Here is a 14,823-nt window from a genome sequence, read left to right on the forward strand (position 1 = left end):
CAGGAATGATGAGGCTGACCCACTGACCCACTGACCAGGGGGTCCTTTAATTTCCTCTGCTAAGAGCCAGACTGCTCCAAGAGCTTGTAACAGGACCAAGACAGCTGGTGAGAATGATGGATTTAAACTGCTGTTACACAATAAATACATGATAAACGATATTATTATTGCTGTTGCTTATTGTGAACGGATTAACTGGGAGAAGGTGGGTCACACTGGAACAGGTCTATGGTCCTGAAAAATGGACGGGGGCAAATGGAGACACATGTTTGGTGGGTGGAAGTCCAAGCAGGTGGGGCAGAATCTCTGGACAGCAGGGTGGCAGGAACCAGCGGGAGGTGGGGTTGAGAGGTGGGAGGACGTGTGATGGTGCAGAGATTGGCAGACTGCAGGGTCTGCAAGTCACAGCTGGCCAGAGGCAGGTCCCCAGGGGGCTGGAGTACAGGGGCAAGACTCTAGTACTCTACAGAGGGGAGAAGGGATATTCATAAGAATAAAACCAGAGCTGTACAAACAGGGGCAATGGCATGGGTAATGCATTAGTTTCACCTGAATATGGGTAACACTGGTCTCCAGAGCAAGACTGAAGAGGGAGGGGGGGGTAAGGAGACAAGGGTTTACCCAGCCATCACAAAAGCTCAGCATCTTAGTTGTGGGGTTAAGGGATGCTGAGACCCAAAGCCAGGCATGCCAAGCCTACCCTCCCTCCCCTAAGATACAGGGAGAACAATGTCCAGGCGTACTTCTATGTGCATCCCCGCTCCCTCAACCAAAACGCAGGTGCACAGGAATTAGACAAGTTGCAGCTTGCCTGTCTTATAGCTTGCACTGGGGCTTGTACTGTTTGTGTTGTTGACCTGGGGTCTGCGTTACCAATGGAGACACACAGAGTTACGGCAATATCTATTTCCAGAATAGTAACAATCTGTGCCCCTACCTTTCACATAAATTTTCCCTTTGAATCAGCTCTGGGGAGACTGAGCAAGAGTCAGTGAGGGTGTGTGGATGAAATTAACCCTCGTTCTTTACTCCAAAGAGCCAGGAGGTGGGGGTGTTCCTTCCTCGAGCTGGGTCCATTCCCAGGATTCCTGTTCAGACTCTTACTCAGCATGCCCTCCCGCACGTACAAGGTAAGGTCAAAGTTCTCCATGGGTTGCTTAATTATTTGGCGAGGAACCCTGTCAACAAATATCAAGCCCAGACTAAATGCATGGCTGGAGACACTGGCCGGCCCTCTGTGATTCTGCTGGGTGGGGAAGGTTTCTGGGCTGGCCTCATGGATGAGGGATAGAGGCATAAGCAGTTGCCAAGCGGAAACTCTGTCTTCAGAAAGGAAGCCTTTGTCTCATTCTTCTTGATGTCCTCACTAATGGATGGGGCAGCTGCCTATGGCTGTGGGTCTCGCTAACCCAAATTCTCTAATGGTCAGCATGGTAGTTTGCTGTCTCTCTGGTATTAGGACCAGGGGTCCTAATGCCTGGGCTTGGGAGTCAGAAAGACCTGGCTCCCTATCTCACTATTTAGTAAGCATCTGACCACAAGTAAGTCAAGTAACCTCTCCTCAGTTTTCCCATCTGTAAAATGGGGGGGGATTTATAAGGGTGGGATGAAGTGGGGTAAACAAAGCAGCAAGCATAGCACATGATAAGTGGTAGTCATCCACGTGCTTGGAGCCTACCTAGAGCCCAAACTTTACTTAGAGGGTGCATATTCTGATACGATTTGTCTCCTTGGTCTCTCATAGCTAGAGGGCTCTCCCAGGAGTCCCATAAGCTAGCTAGTCCCTTAACATGGGGTAAAAAGCCAGATACACTCCATGCCACTGCTGTAGATCTTGCTATCAAAGGTCTGAGAGCCATCTCAGGCAGGCTGGGATCCCAAGAGCTGGTCCTAAGGCTTCTGCAGAGGACTGTGGGACTGGGGACCCATCTTCGGGTGATGTGACAGGGCAGGCCATGGCCCGTTCCTACAGGTGCTGGGTTTAGAGTTCAGAAGCAGCCACTATATAATACCCACGACCATGATCCTTACAGAGTGCTTTCATTCGTTTCTTCACTTCAGCACAACAGAGGGTGACAGACAGCAGCATCACCCCAATTTATGGGGGGGGCAGATCCTGAAGTCCACAGCAATCGCCCATGAGCCCACAGCTACACAGCTTTTAAGCAGAGAGGTCTGAAGACTTCTAGTCCAGGTCCTGCTCAATGACAACCTACCTCTTTACTGCCTGGGGGAGGTTCTCTGGTAACACCATATTCAGCCAGCTATTTATCATTTGACCAACAAACATTTATTGCCTACTATTTAATAATCAGTTCTTGCCTAAGAACTGATATTCAGGCCCTTTCCAGCTGAGGTCTCTTATGAACCTTTTACAACCTTAGGAAAGTCATCCTTTTCTTTTGCAGCACCTACCACTTTTTAAAAAATATTTTAATTTAAAATTTATTTTTTATTGAAGTATAGTTAATTTACAATGTTTCACGTGTACAGCAAAGTGATTCAGTTATACATATATATATATTCTTTTTCAGATTCTTTTCCATTATAGGTTATTACAAGATGTTGAGTGTAGTTCCCTGTGCTATACAGTAGGTCCTTACCACTGTTTTGAAGTACACGTATATTTGTGATTATTTATTTGATGTTTATCTCCCCAGTTAGACTTCAGGTTCCATCGGGGCAGGTGTCATATTTGTTTACTTCTTCAGTTTTACATACAGCAGGCACTCAATGACAGTAACTGCTTGTTGAACTAACAAAAGTCATGTACTCTTTTGCACAGATGACAAAACTGTGCCCAAATATTATCTGCCCAAGTTGGCCTTGCTAACAAGTAGTAGATCTTTAGAGCTGCCTGGAGCTTGCTAAGGGTAGTCTCTTTTTTATCAGGCCCCCTCTCAAAGGGTTATCAGAGCATAGTGGTCATAGCGATATTGGTCAAATCTATTCAGTCAGAGACATCATCAAGAATAAGCTGGACATCTCCAGTTCCTAAATAATAATGTTACTACTACCATTAGATACAATCTATCACTCATCATAACAGTGTTACCAGTGGAATCACATTTGTAGAGGGCATCACAGTATTCGGAACATTTTGATCTTCAACATCCTTGGGAGACAGGCAAAAAGATATTTTACTGGAAACTGAAACTTGTGAATTGCCCAAGATGATGTAACTGAGAAGTGGAACCAAGACTCAACTCCAGGTGGAATTTCACCTTGTCATGTAAGTAGAATTTTAAAAGTTCTTAAAAATGGAAAAGATATTAAATGTGTAAAGGAGTTGTAAATGTGAATTCAAATCTAAACACCCATACACAACCAGTTCAAATGGTAAGCTTAAAGGTAGAAATTCTCTAACTATTCATTTACTCAGAAGATCAGAGGATGAAGAGGAATTACAGAAAGGGTAGAATATTTTGATTCAGTTGAATATGATGACTTACTCCTAAAAAAATGGGGTGGAGAGAAAGCCAGGGCCCACGTTACACCTGCCTTTTTTGGTAGCACCAGCTTTGGGGGACTGGCCCAGCCCCCCACTGAGGCTCAAGTGGATATTTCTAATGGCTTTCGCAACCTCCTGGCAGGTTTCAGGTGGAGTCAGCACAGGAGACCAAAATACAAGAGCCATGAATCCCAACTCTAGGCAGAGTCTCGTCTGGGCAGGCCCCAGGCAGCAAGCCCACAGCCAAAGGGACAGAGGTCTCCAATTTCCAGGGAGAGAAAGTAGCAAGAGAAAAGCACAGCCTCAATCCTTAGGGGCTTGAACGACTACTCTCTAGAAAGACAGAAAGCAGATAACCACGGAAAGAGGAGGGACTGATCACTGATGGAAGAGCTACTCTTGCATGGTACCGCGAGACACTTAAACGTGTAAATGGATCTAATCATCATAACAAAGTTATAGGGTCATCAAAACTACTCCAGTTTTCCTAGAGTAATGGAGATAAAAACAAAAATAAACAAATGGGACCTAATGAAACTTCAAAGCTTTTGCACAGCAAAGGAAACCATAAACAAGACCAAAAGACAGCCCTCAGAATGGGAGAAAATATTTGCAAATGAATCAACTGACAAAGGATTAATCTCTAAAATTTACAGGCAGCTCATGCAGCTCAATAACAAAAAAATAAACAACCCAATCCAAAAATGGGCAGAAGACCTAAATAGACATTTCTCCAAAGAAGATATACAGACTGCCAACAAACACATGAAAGAATGCTCAACATCATTAATCATTAGAGAAATGCAAATCAAAACTACAATGAGATATCATCTCACACCAGTCAGAATGGCCATCATGAAAAAACCTACAAACAATAAATGCTGGAGAGGGTGTGGAGAAAAGGGAACACTCTTGCACTGCTGGTGGGAATGTGAATTGGTTCAGCCACTATGGAGAACAGTATGGAGGTTCCTTAAAAAACTACAAATAGAACTACCATATGACCCAGCAATCCCACTACTAGGTATATACCCTGAGGAAACCAGAATTCAGAAAGAGTCATGTACCAAAATGTTCATTGCAGCTCTATTTACAATAGCCCGGAGATGGAAACAACCTAAGTGCCCGCCGTCGGATGAATGGATAAAGAAGATGTGGCACATATATACAAGGGAATATTACTCAGCCATAAAAAGAAACGAAATTGAGCTATTTGTAATGAGGTGGATAGATCTAGAGTCTGTTATACGGAGTGAAGTAAGTCAGAAAGAGAAGGACAAATACCGTATGCTAACACATATATATGGAATTAAAAAAAAAAATGTTATGAAGAACCTAGGGGTAAAACAGGAATAAAGACAGAGACCTACTGGAGAACAGACTTGAGGATATGGGGAGGGGGAAGGGTGAGGTGTGTTAGGGCGAGAGAGAGACATGGACATATATATACTAACAAACGTAAGGTAGATAGCCAGTGGGAAGCAGCCGCATGGCACAGGGAAACCGGCTCGGTTCTTTGTGGCTGTCTGGAGGGGTGGGATAGGGAGGGTGGGAGGGAGGGAGACAAAGAGGGAAGAGATATGGGAACATATATATATGTATAACTGACTCACTCTGTTATAAAGCAGAAACTAACACACCATTGTAAAGCAATTATACCCCAATAAAGATGTTAAAAAAAAATAAAAATAAAAAAAAAAAAACAAAAAACTACTCCAGTTTTCACAAATGATGAAACTGAAGCTCAACTTGCTCAAGGCCACACAGCTAATAAGCAGGAGAACCACAGTTTGAATTCACAGCTGTCCTCTTCCACCCCTTCTAAGGGTAAATGGAAAGGAGGAGAAAGCACAGCTCAAGGAATGTCGCAGGAGTCAGTCTGCCTCTTGAGTCAGTTTAAAAACACGCACGTGTCTCTACACACCGGGCTCCGTGTGACCGGTGAGCATGCCGGGATGATGACTGAAGTACCTGAGACAATTAGGCACCTCAAGCGATGATGGATTTGGGGAGTGGAGCAAGCTGGAGATGCAAGTGGACATATCAGTGGGCAGCAGGAGAGAGTAGGATCAGTGGAAACGAGGCTGGAGTCCACAAAACATGAAAGTGCACAGGGCTCTAATGTGGCCCTTTTAATAAGAGGTGTGCTTTCTGAACACCTGCCGTCCTGGGCTGTAACAGCTTAACATCATACTTGGTTTTACAAATGAACATATCACTTCTAAGTGTACAGAAGCAGTCTATAGCATTTATGTGAGGGAGTCCTTGATATCTGAAAATGCTTATTCAGAGAAAAGCCCAAGACTTTCCAACTCTTTTTTCACTACCTTTCCACTGTTTGCTTTTCTTCTCTTCCTCTCCATCTCAAGCACTTTGCTGCATTTAGATGAGTGGCCTTACCTTCCTATTAGGTAATGAAAGGAGTGCCTGAGATCAAGCTACCCATTTGCTCAATGAAAGTCAAGCGCCTTTGACACACACCAAAATTCTATGGTTGCTGCAAACAGCGAAGAATGTCAACAAAAACTAAAATGATAGTATTTACATTTCATGTTGGTCTGCTAGATAAGTAGATTTCGATGCCAATGACCCACAGTCATTGAAATACACTTTACATTGGGATCCACAACAAAGGAACATGTATATGTGTCTATGTGAATAAAGGAGACAAAAGTTACATGAAACAATACATGGCTGTCTTATGCACACACTCTGATATTTCTATCAGAAATATTGATTCCAGTTCATTACAAAAAACAAAAAGTAGAGTGATGTACTAGGTTGACTTTATGATCCACTTATGAGTTGAAACTTGTACTTTGACAATCACTAGCCAGACCCAGAATATGAGGACAAATCCATGGTGTTGCAGGAACTCCCCAACCAGAGGGGTGTAAAGAAGGGTGGGGAAGCTCTAGGAACTGCACATGCTCTTTCTCCTCCATTGACAGCTCCAGAAAAGGGTAAAACCAAGAAGAAAGGAGGGCAACATGGAGGTGATCATAGACTAAAGAGCCCAGGGAAAAAGTAGAATTCATTTAAAAAACAGTTCTCGGGCTTCCCTGGTGGTGCAGTGGTTGAGAGTCCGCCTGACGATGCAGAGGACACGGGTTCGTGCCCCAGTCCGGGAAGAACCCACATGCCACGGAGCGGCTGGGCCCGTGAGCCATGGCCAATGAGCCTGCGCTTCTGGAGCCTGTGCTCCGCAACAGGAGAGGCCACAACAGTGAGAGGCCCGCGTACCACAAAAAAAAAACAAAAGAAAAAACCCAGCTCTCCTGGCTAGTGGTCCACCAAAGTAATGTGACTCAAGATTCCCTCTAATCATTTTTGATGACCCACATTACTACGAAGCATTATTTACAAGGAAGGTGCTGTTAGAAAACTGATTTTATCCAAACCTGATTCAGAACGTGTGTGTGTGTGTGTGTGTGTGTGTGCGCGCACGCGCACGCGTTTGTGTTTGTGTTTTAAACAGGCCAGTGGACAGTAGCTGTTACATTTGCGGAATTTCCAGTCATTAGGCTGACCTCAGGGCAGGCGAGTGTTTCAGGGAGCGTGTATCAAATCATAATTGAGCCCTCAGCTGCACTGAGGCCAGTGGGCCTCATATCTTGTATGTTTTCCTGCATTTACTTTCAAGAAAATGTCCTAACTTAAATCCCTATCATTCCTCCCCCTCACCAAGAAGCTTCTCTCCGGGGTCCAGCTTACAAGCAATATTAATCCTCAGTTTTCTTGCAAACCACTCAGAGGCTTCAGTTATCCAGTTGAGTGCTCACAAAGAAAAATGCAGACACAAACATGACAATCGCACTGCCCATTTTTTCTCATGTAATTACAGCTCCAAGATGCACATTTCTAAGCCCTTTCCCTAAAACACACGATTTGTCCAGTCATAGCCACACACTGTTTGCCTCTATCATTAATGTCTCTTATCAAAAATTTTAAAGCACTCCTTTTGGGGGTGGGAGGGGACAGAAGAGCATGTGTGAGGGAGCACACTCCACCCTTAGTAATAGGCTGCTCAGCTGTGAAAAGGGGGTTACCACTGAAAAACTGATGCTCTGTTTCCCTGTAGTCACAAACTAGCACATTACTCACCAGTCAAATACACTTTCTCAGAATGAACTGCAACCTATACATCCATCCAGATGTCTCCTATTTAATGGACATCATCACCAACTCCCCAAATGAGTTACTTGGGGAAGTAAACTAAATTTCCTTTGGGCATTCTTCCATAGAGGCTGGATTTACACCCATTTAGTGTCACAGATGTGTGAAAAAATTGATGAAAGCAGTGATTTTCAAGGTCCCTCCTAGGCCTTTTAGGAAGTGGTCTGAGAATGACTCGAACATTATAATTGTTTTAGCACCTTCTGTGTTTTGACACATTCTGGGGTTCTTTGAGCAACAACAACAACAAAGTGTTCTGAGTTTCTGTCCTCATTCCAAGAGGACATATCCGGACACTGGTCCCTGATGTCTCCTGGCATCCGTGCAGATCTCAGCTTCCACCTGGGGGCTGCAGGTGGGAAGATGCAGGAGCACAACCCCTCCTGGTGCAAGGGGATCAGGGTCTGATGCTGCCACCAAATCTACTCTCCAAAAAATGAAAAAGATGCAAGTTCAGATGGAAACTATGCTTTCTCGTCTTGGTCAATGTAACTATCCCTTAACTGGTTTAGAATGTCACCAAAGAAGGGGAAGTAGAGTCGCCTCCCAGCAAACAGTCAAGTTGACAGTCTTCTTCCTCCTCATGTTCCCCAATTATGCTTTTTGTTGTTGGTGTTGGATGGACAGGGATCCAAACAGCCAGGACATCATCACTGTAAGAAGTCAACCCAAGCAAGTGGAAATCGGTATTCTTTGATATGCATAGAGAAGCATTTGGGATTTGGGCCATGATTGGGGCCAATGGGCATAGCCCTCTAGAATTTTTACAAAAGGCTGAGTGGTGCAGTCTGGTTGAAAGGAGATACAGTGGGTTTTTATACTTTTTTCTTACCATGACTCAGAGTAAGAAACATATTTTATATTCCTAATTAATACACACACAAACACAAATGTATAAAGTGAAAGGTTTCGTGAAAAAATACTGACCTTACGTTGTCATGTACTCTTGACATTTTCTATTGATTCTATTACAGTAAAAATAAAAGAGCTGGACATGACTCACTAAATTGATTTCATGACCCCATGATAGTGCGTGGAGAGCAGCAATTTGAAGATACACACATACACACACACACATACACACACACTGTACTAAAAGGCTTGTCTTGAAGCTGTGCTCTATTCCAAGTTAAACTACTTATATATTTGGGGTGGCCTGGGGAAGCTTGGAGATTAGGGGAGGCCTAAAGCTTTAGAGATGTTTAGTTTGAGAGTAACAGGGAAAAGTGAAGAAATCAGTGCCCTTTTTGACTAGGGTCCCTCTCTCTCCCAACAGTGCATCTTTCAGAGAAAGGGGAGCCAGAAAACCAGGACCCTTGATAAAGGACTAAGATGGCACACAGAAAGTTAGGAGAATACCAAAAGCAAGAGCAAAAATGATTTGAGTACCTCAAAATACAGCACTAGATTTAAACTTCTCCACATAAAACTCTTGAATTGGATAATACATCTATATCACAAATGTCCTAAAATATGACCCAAAGCCAAGCTTTAGTTACATTACTCTTTCCTTGTAAAATGAAAGCTCCCTTATGATTCAAAAAAATTTCAAAGAATAAAATGGATGTATTATTCTTCTATTTTTATCTTGTAACTGCACCAAGATTATTTAACTAACTTCAATTTTTTGAATCATTTCAGGGTAAAAATGTCTTAAGTTTGCCACAAGCATACCTCCCAGTTTAAAAAAATAATTACATCAATATCTTACTGTCACAGTCTTAATTTGTATACAGCTTACTATAGAAAGGCTACATTTAAATGAGTATCTTTTACGTTTTTGTGTTTACTCAGAAAAATATCTGTGTGCATTTTTTGGAAGACAAAAGTCAAAACCTGGGAAACAAGTCAAATTTCAGCACAAGATGGAAATCAGTACATACGTATGGAGGATTTATAAGAAACAAGTGCTATGGGCACGTCAAGACTTTTAGTTACCACTCACAGCACATATCTTGTATCCACTTCTGTCCATTTCTTTGGGCCATTGATTCACACTCATCACAGAAACATCCGCTGGTAGACACTGATGACAGTGATGTGTGATGGGAGAAATCATGTGGGTCTAGGAATCTTATGCTCTTTTTTTTGTGTGTGTGTGGTACGCGGGCCTCTCACTGTTGTGCCCTCTCCCATTGCGGAGCACAGGCTCCGGACGCGCAGGCTCAGCAGCCATGGCTCACGGGCCCAGCCGCTCCGCAGCACGTGGGATCCTCCCAGATCAGGGCACGAACCCGTGTCCCCTGCATCGGCAGGCGGACTCCCAACCACTGCGCCACCAGGGAAGCCCCTTATGCTCTTTCAGTGGTCTTTATTTAACATTTTCTATGGGAAAAATTTCTTATCAAATGTGCTATATAAATGGCGGAGTAAGCAGAGGTTTTGAAATAAGAGTTAGCAAATTCAGCTTCATCTCATAATGGGTTATCATTAGCAAGGCGTGAGTTTAAATGTTTGGTTAATTAAGTAGAACAAGTATAATGCCTTGGGTTGAATAAAATCCAGTATTTTTTTATCCATCAAACCCCAATCCCATCTCACAAATGTAAATTATTATAATGTCCCCATCTCCCTATCACTTTCCCATCCTCCACTTTCCACCCTAACACACCCTGAGTTCCAAAAGGAAAGCATAGTATTTCCAAGCTGGAAAGAATATTAGATCTCATTATCACTGCAAAAATAAAAACCAGTGTCTCCTAATATCTAGAATAGTGCTGTATCCCAACCGTGCAGCCTTCTGTAGCTTGTACAAAATTCAGCCTATGATTATAAATGCATGCTCAGTTTCAGCTGCACTTGATTTATATTAATGTGAGACTCAATGGTGTCTACTGCCAAGATGGAAAGATTTGTGAATAAAAACACATTTCAACAGCAAACAGGAAAGTTTTCTCTTACCTGCCACTGACACGGATAATATTATATACCTATACACGGCAGATGCCAGGTTTGCTTGACACACCCTAATGTGCACATTTTGGGCCAAAGGGGAAAAATTACTACCCAGCCAAATGACATTCTAGCAACCTCAAGAAATGAATCTCAGATTTGGAGTGGACTTCAGTCCACTCCAGGGAAGACTATATCGTTCCCAAACTGTGCTATTCAGGAATCCTGGAAGGAATGCCAGACCTTGATGGAGCACGTGGTAGGAGAAAAGATGGGAGTGCAGTTAGAAATGCAGTGTGCCAGGCAGCCAGTTCCCTCTGGGCCCCAACCAGGAAACGTGGTTAAGGATGTGGTTCTCCTGATGAACTTGGAACTAGGAATTGAAATCTCGGAGATCAGGGGGCCACAGGCGGGCTTTTCCCAATCCTGCATCCTTCCCAACATGAGTGAAATTAATTTTCACTGTACCATCACCGTCATCCGATCTCACAGTGCCCCCTATCTCTGAGGCTGCCCCTCTCTGCCTTCCCCTGGTTACTTCTAACTCAATTGTCACTTCTGAGAAGTCCTGGTATGGGTCAGACCCACCCCCTGGAGGTTCCATAGCACCAGACAGAGCTCTGGCATAAAACCCTGTCCTCTTGTTCTGCAAGTATCTGCCACTGGTCTGTCTTCCTAGCTGGACTGTGAGGTCCTTATGGGCAACGGTGGTATCTAATTCACCTACATCTCCCCACCACCAAACATTGGGTCTAGACAGTTGCTGAAGGCACATACTACACGAGTGACACAACTATTGTGCCTTGGCCTTCAAAAACACAGTCTTTTTTTTTTTTTTTTTTTCAGTACACGGGCCTCTCACTGTTGTGGCCTCTCCCGCTGCGGAGCACAGGCTCTAGACGCGCAGGCTCAGCGGCCACGGCTCACGGGCCCAGCCGCTCCGCGGCATGTGGGGTCTTCCAGGACCGGGGCACGAACCCGTGTCCCCTGCATTGGCAGGAGGACTCTCAACCACTGCGCCACCAGGGAAGCCCAACACAGTCATTTTTAACGCAATCATGGCACTCATCATTACTGCCAGAAGCAAATTAGAAAACTTCAATATTTCTTAAACAAAAGAACAAAGGAATCAAAGCAAACATATTTTTAATGAAGTCAAAGATTTACTCACATTCAAATCAAGCAAAATACTGATATATTCATCTTCATTAGAATAACGGTTTATCCCATAAGCCCATCTAGCTACAAAAGCAGACTAAAAGTTATATTCCCTTTAATTTGCTATGTTAAACTAATTCAGGTTTGATCTGTTGGGCAAAATTAAACCAACCCTATACTAATTTGTACTTCTATCTTCGTAGTCTGCTGTGCTCATTTCTTCGGTCATACTTGCTTAGATGATCTAGACATTTAGAAACAGCAGTCTAAAGTCTGGTAATTTATTCCTTTCTACGTGCTACTACCCCTCAGCACTCAGTTTCAGGAAAACAATGTATATTATTACATTATTTGACAATGACAAAGTAAACTGGGATGGCATTACACGCGCACATTTTAAAATGGGATTTGTTGTTTGAGATTACTCTTGCTTGCCCAGTTGGATGAAAAGTGCCTGTTTATGAAATGCACCTGAGGACTCTGACAGATTAAATACCTAATATCAGTTTAAGGACAGCAGTGAAAGCCAACTTCAAAGGTCAGGGGAGCATTTTGATGCAACATCAGGGATTGCATTACAGTAAATAAATATTTTTCTACTACCTGGGGTGAACAGTGCACTGTGTTCTGTATAAGATATAAATGAAACCTTTTCTCTTTAAGATTTCAGCTATTTTATCCTTTATTATGGCACGTCTTGATTAGGGGAATGAACTCTACCACGTGTCCAGATCTCCAGTCAGAAAACGAGGCTTTCTGAAGTGGTTACAGATTTTAACAGCAAATGTCATAAAATGAATAATAACCATCACACATGTTTTAAACATGCATTTCCAAATTTATATTGAGGTTCATGAATAATTTATTTACGATGCAAAGACAGTAGAAGGTAAATCTTTTCAAAAGTCTTAAGTAGATTTTTCTGTGTTGTGGTTTATATTAATGAACTGGATACCTAATTTTGAAGAAATCTGAGCTCAATAAGAATTTAAAAACATGCAAAAGCAATTTCCCAGCATATGTGAATTATAAGGGATCCATCCCTGCCTTCTTAGTCTTATAATGATTCCAGCAATCTCTGCAGAAAGTTCATTTTCAGCTAATAGTATCTAACAGAAGTCACTCCCTACTCATCATTATGTTCTTTCTTTTCAAGGCTTTCAAGATCAGCTGCATGGGAGTAGATTACATTATGGGATGCGTCCCAGTTCCCAAGACACACGTCAATTTCCAAACGTTTATTGCCAAGGCCATGTAGAAGAGTCGGAAAAGAGACACCCTGAAAGACAGCAGTTGTTCTAACCAGTTGGAGGTGACAATTTATCAAGAACCATTTAATCTGCCGCCATGTGAAGAGTCTCCAGCGCCTTCACGTTCCAGCTTGGTGAGAATCAGGGTAATTTCTAATTATGGTTTAGGGTAGTTTACTCACCTGAAGTCAAACAGAAGTTTGAGGACACGTGTGCATTTAAAAAAGCAATCATCCAATAGGCTGGTAAATAAGGCACAATTATGCGTAAAGTGTGCCCAGGCAATTTATGGGTTTCATGTAAATGCCTGAATTATTTTTTTTAACTAAAATGAAAATAATCCACTCTCATTTAGGAGAGAAGGGAAGTAAAATGATTCACTTAGTTAATATACAAGTTATACTGTATATCGTTAGTGTGTAAAATGATATTCAGGTGGCAATCAATATAAAATTGATTTAATGATCTATTATGATTAAGCACAACTGGCAACAAGCACTTCAAGCAAAAAAGACCTTCATACTTTCATGAGAAGCTCAGTTCTGCCACTTATTATCTGTGTGTGACTTTGGACAAGTTACTTAACCTTGGTTACCAGAGACTCAGTCTCCTTATCTTTTAAATAGAGCTAATAATAACACCATCTTTTGGCATTCACACACACACATAAGTTGGCTGGTCATTAGACATGGTCTTAATGCTCACCTTGCCCCTGGGATCAATATAATTATGCTTTTTTCCTAACCAAAGAATAAACCAGGACCCAAATATGTAAGTCCAAATAGTTGAGTGCCCCAACAGAAGCGGAATTACTATGCAAATATGTACTGCTTACCTTTTCCGTTTATGCCCTCCTTTCCCCCCCTCAATGTTTATTTTTACTTTGGAGATTTATTACTTTGCGCTAAGCATATTGCCTTCTTCCTAGAGGTCCCTAACAGTGCAAATGCTCCAGGCAAGGATAATTAAAGCCATTATCACTTTGTGAGAATGAGTTTGTGTGGTTTTCTCTTAGACCGAATACTCCATATACTAATACCTGGTACCTGGGAAAGGATAAAATGGCCCTGAAAGAAGGGTGAAAGGGCACAGGATATATTTCACAATTTTCCTTGAGTAAACTCTGTCAGTTAATCATTTATTAAGTACTAAAAACTTTCTGGAAAAAAAAAAAAAAACTCAAGAAAATGGCATTAGTAGTTGCCTCTGAGGAAAGGAATTGGGTAGTCAGGTACAAGGGTGAGGTAAGGGGGGCAAGACTTTCTTTCTTTGTTTAAATAAATTTATTTATTTTGGGCTGAGTTGGGTCTTTGTTGCTGTGCACGGGCTTTCTCTAGTTGCAGCGAGCAGCGGTTACTCTTCATTGCGTGTGCAGACTTCTCCGTGTGGTGGTTTCTCTTGTTGCGGAGCATGGGCTCTAGGTGCTTGGGCTTCAGTGGTTGTGGCTCGCAGGCTCTAGAGTGCAGGCTCAGTAGTTGTGGCACATGGGCTTAGTTGCTCCGCAGCATGTGGGATCTTCCCAGACCAGGGATTGAACCCATGTCCCCTGCGTTGGCAGGCGGATTCTTAACCACTGCACCACCAGGGAAGTCCAAGGCTTACTTTCACCGTGTATCCTCTTGTACCTTTTGAATTTGGTACTGCGGACATGTACAATTGAAACAAAATTTTTATTTTTAAAAAACCCAATCCTCACACACTGTCATAGCTTTTAGATATTTGCTTACTGGACTTTGACATTTAGAAGTTAACTTTTTTTTTTCCCCTCTAAAATGTAAGCTGGATTCATTTAAAATATGATTGGTTTCTTAAGGCTAATTTGTCTTCAAAATATTAAGCACAGGGCTTCCCTGGTGGTGCAGTGGTTGAGAGTCCGCCTGCCGATGCAGGGGACAC

The sequence above is a fragment of the Lipotes vexillifer genome, unplaced genomic scaffold (assembly GCF_000442215.2).
Source record: "Lipotes vexillifer unplaced genomic scaffold, Lipotes_vexillifer_v1.1 scaffold250, whole genome shotgun sequence".
In the NCBI taxonomy this organism is placed as follows: domain Eukaryota; kingdom Metazoa; phylum Chordata; class Mammalia; order Artiodactyla; family Lipotidae; genus Lipotes; species Lipotes vexillifer.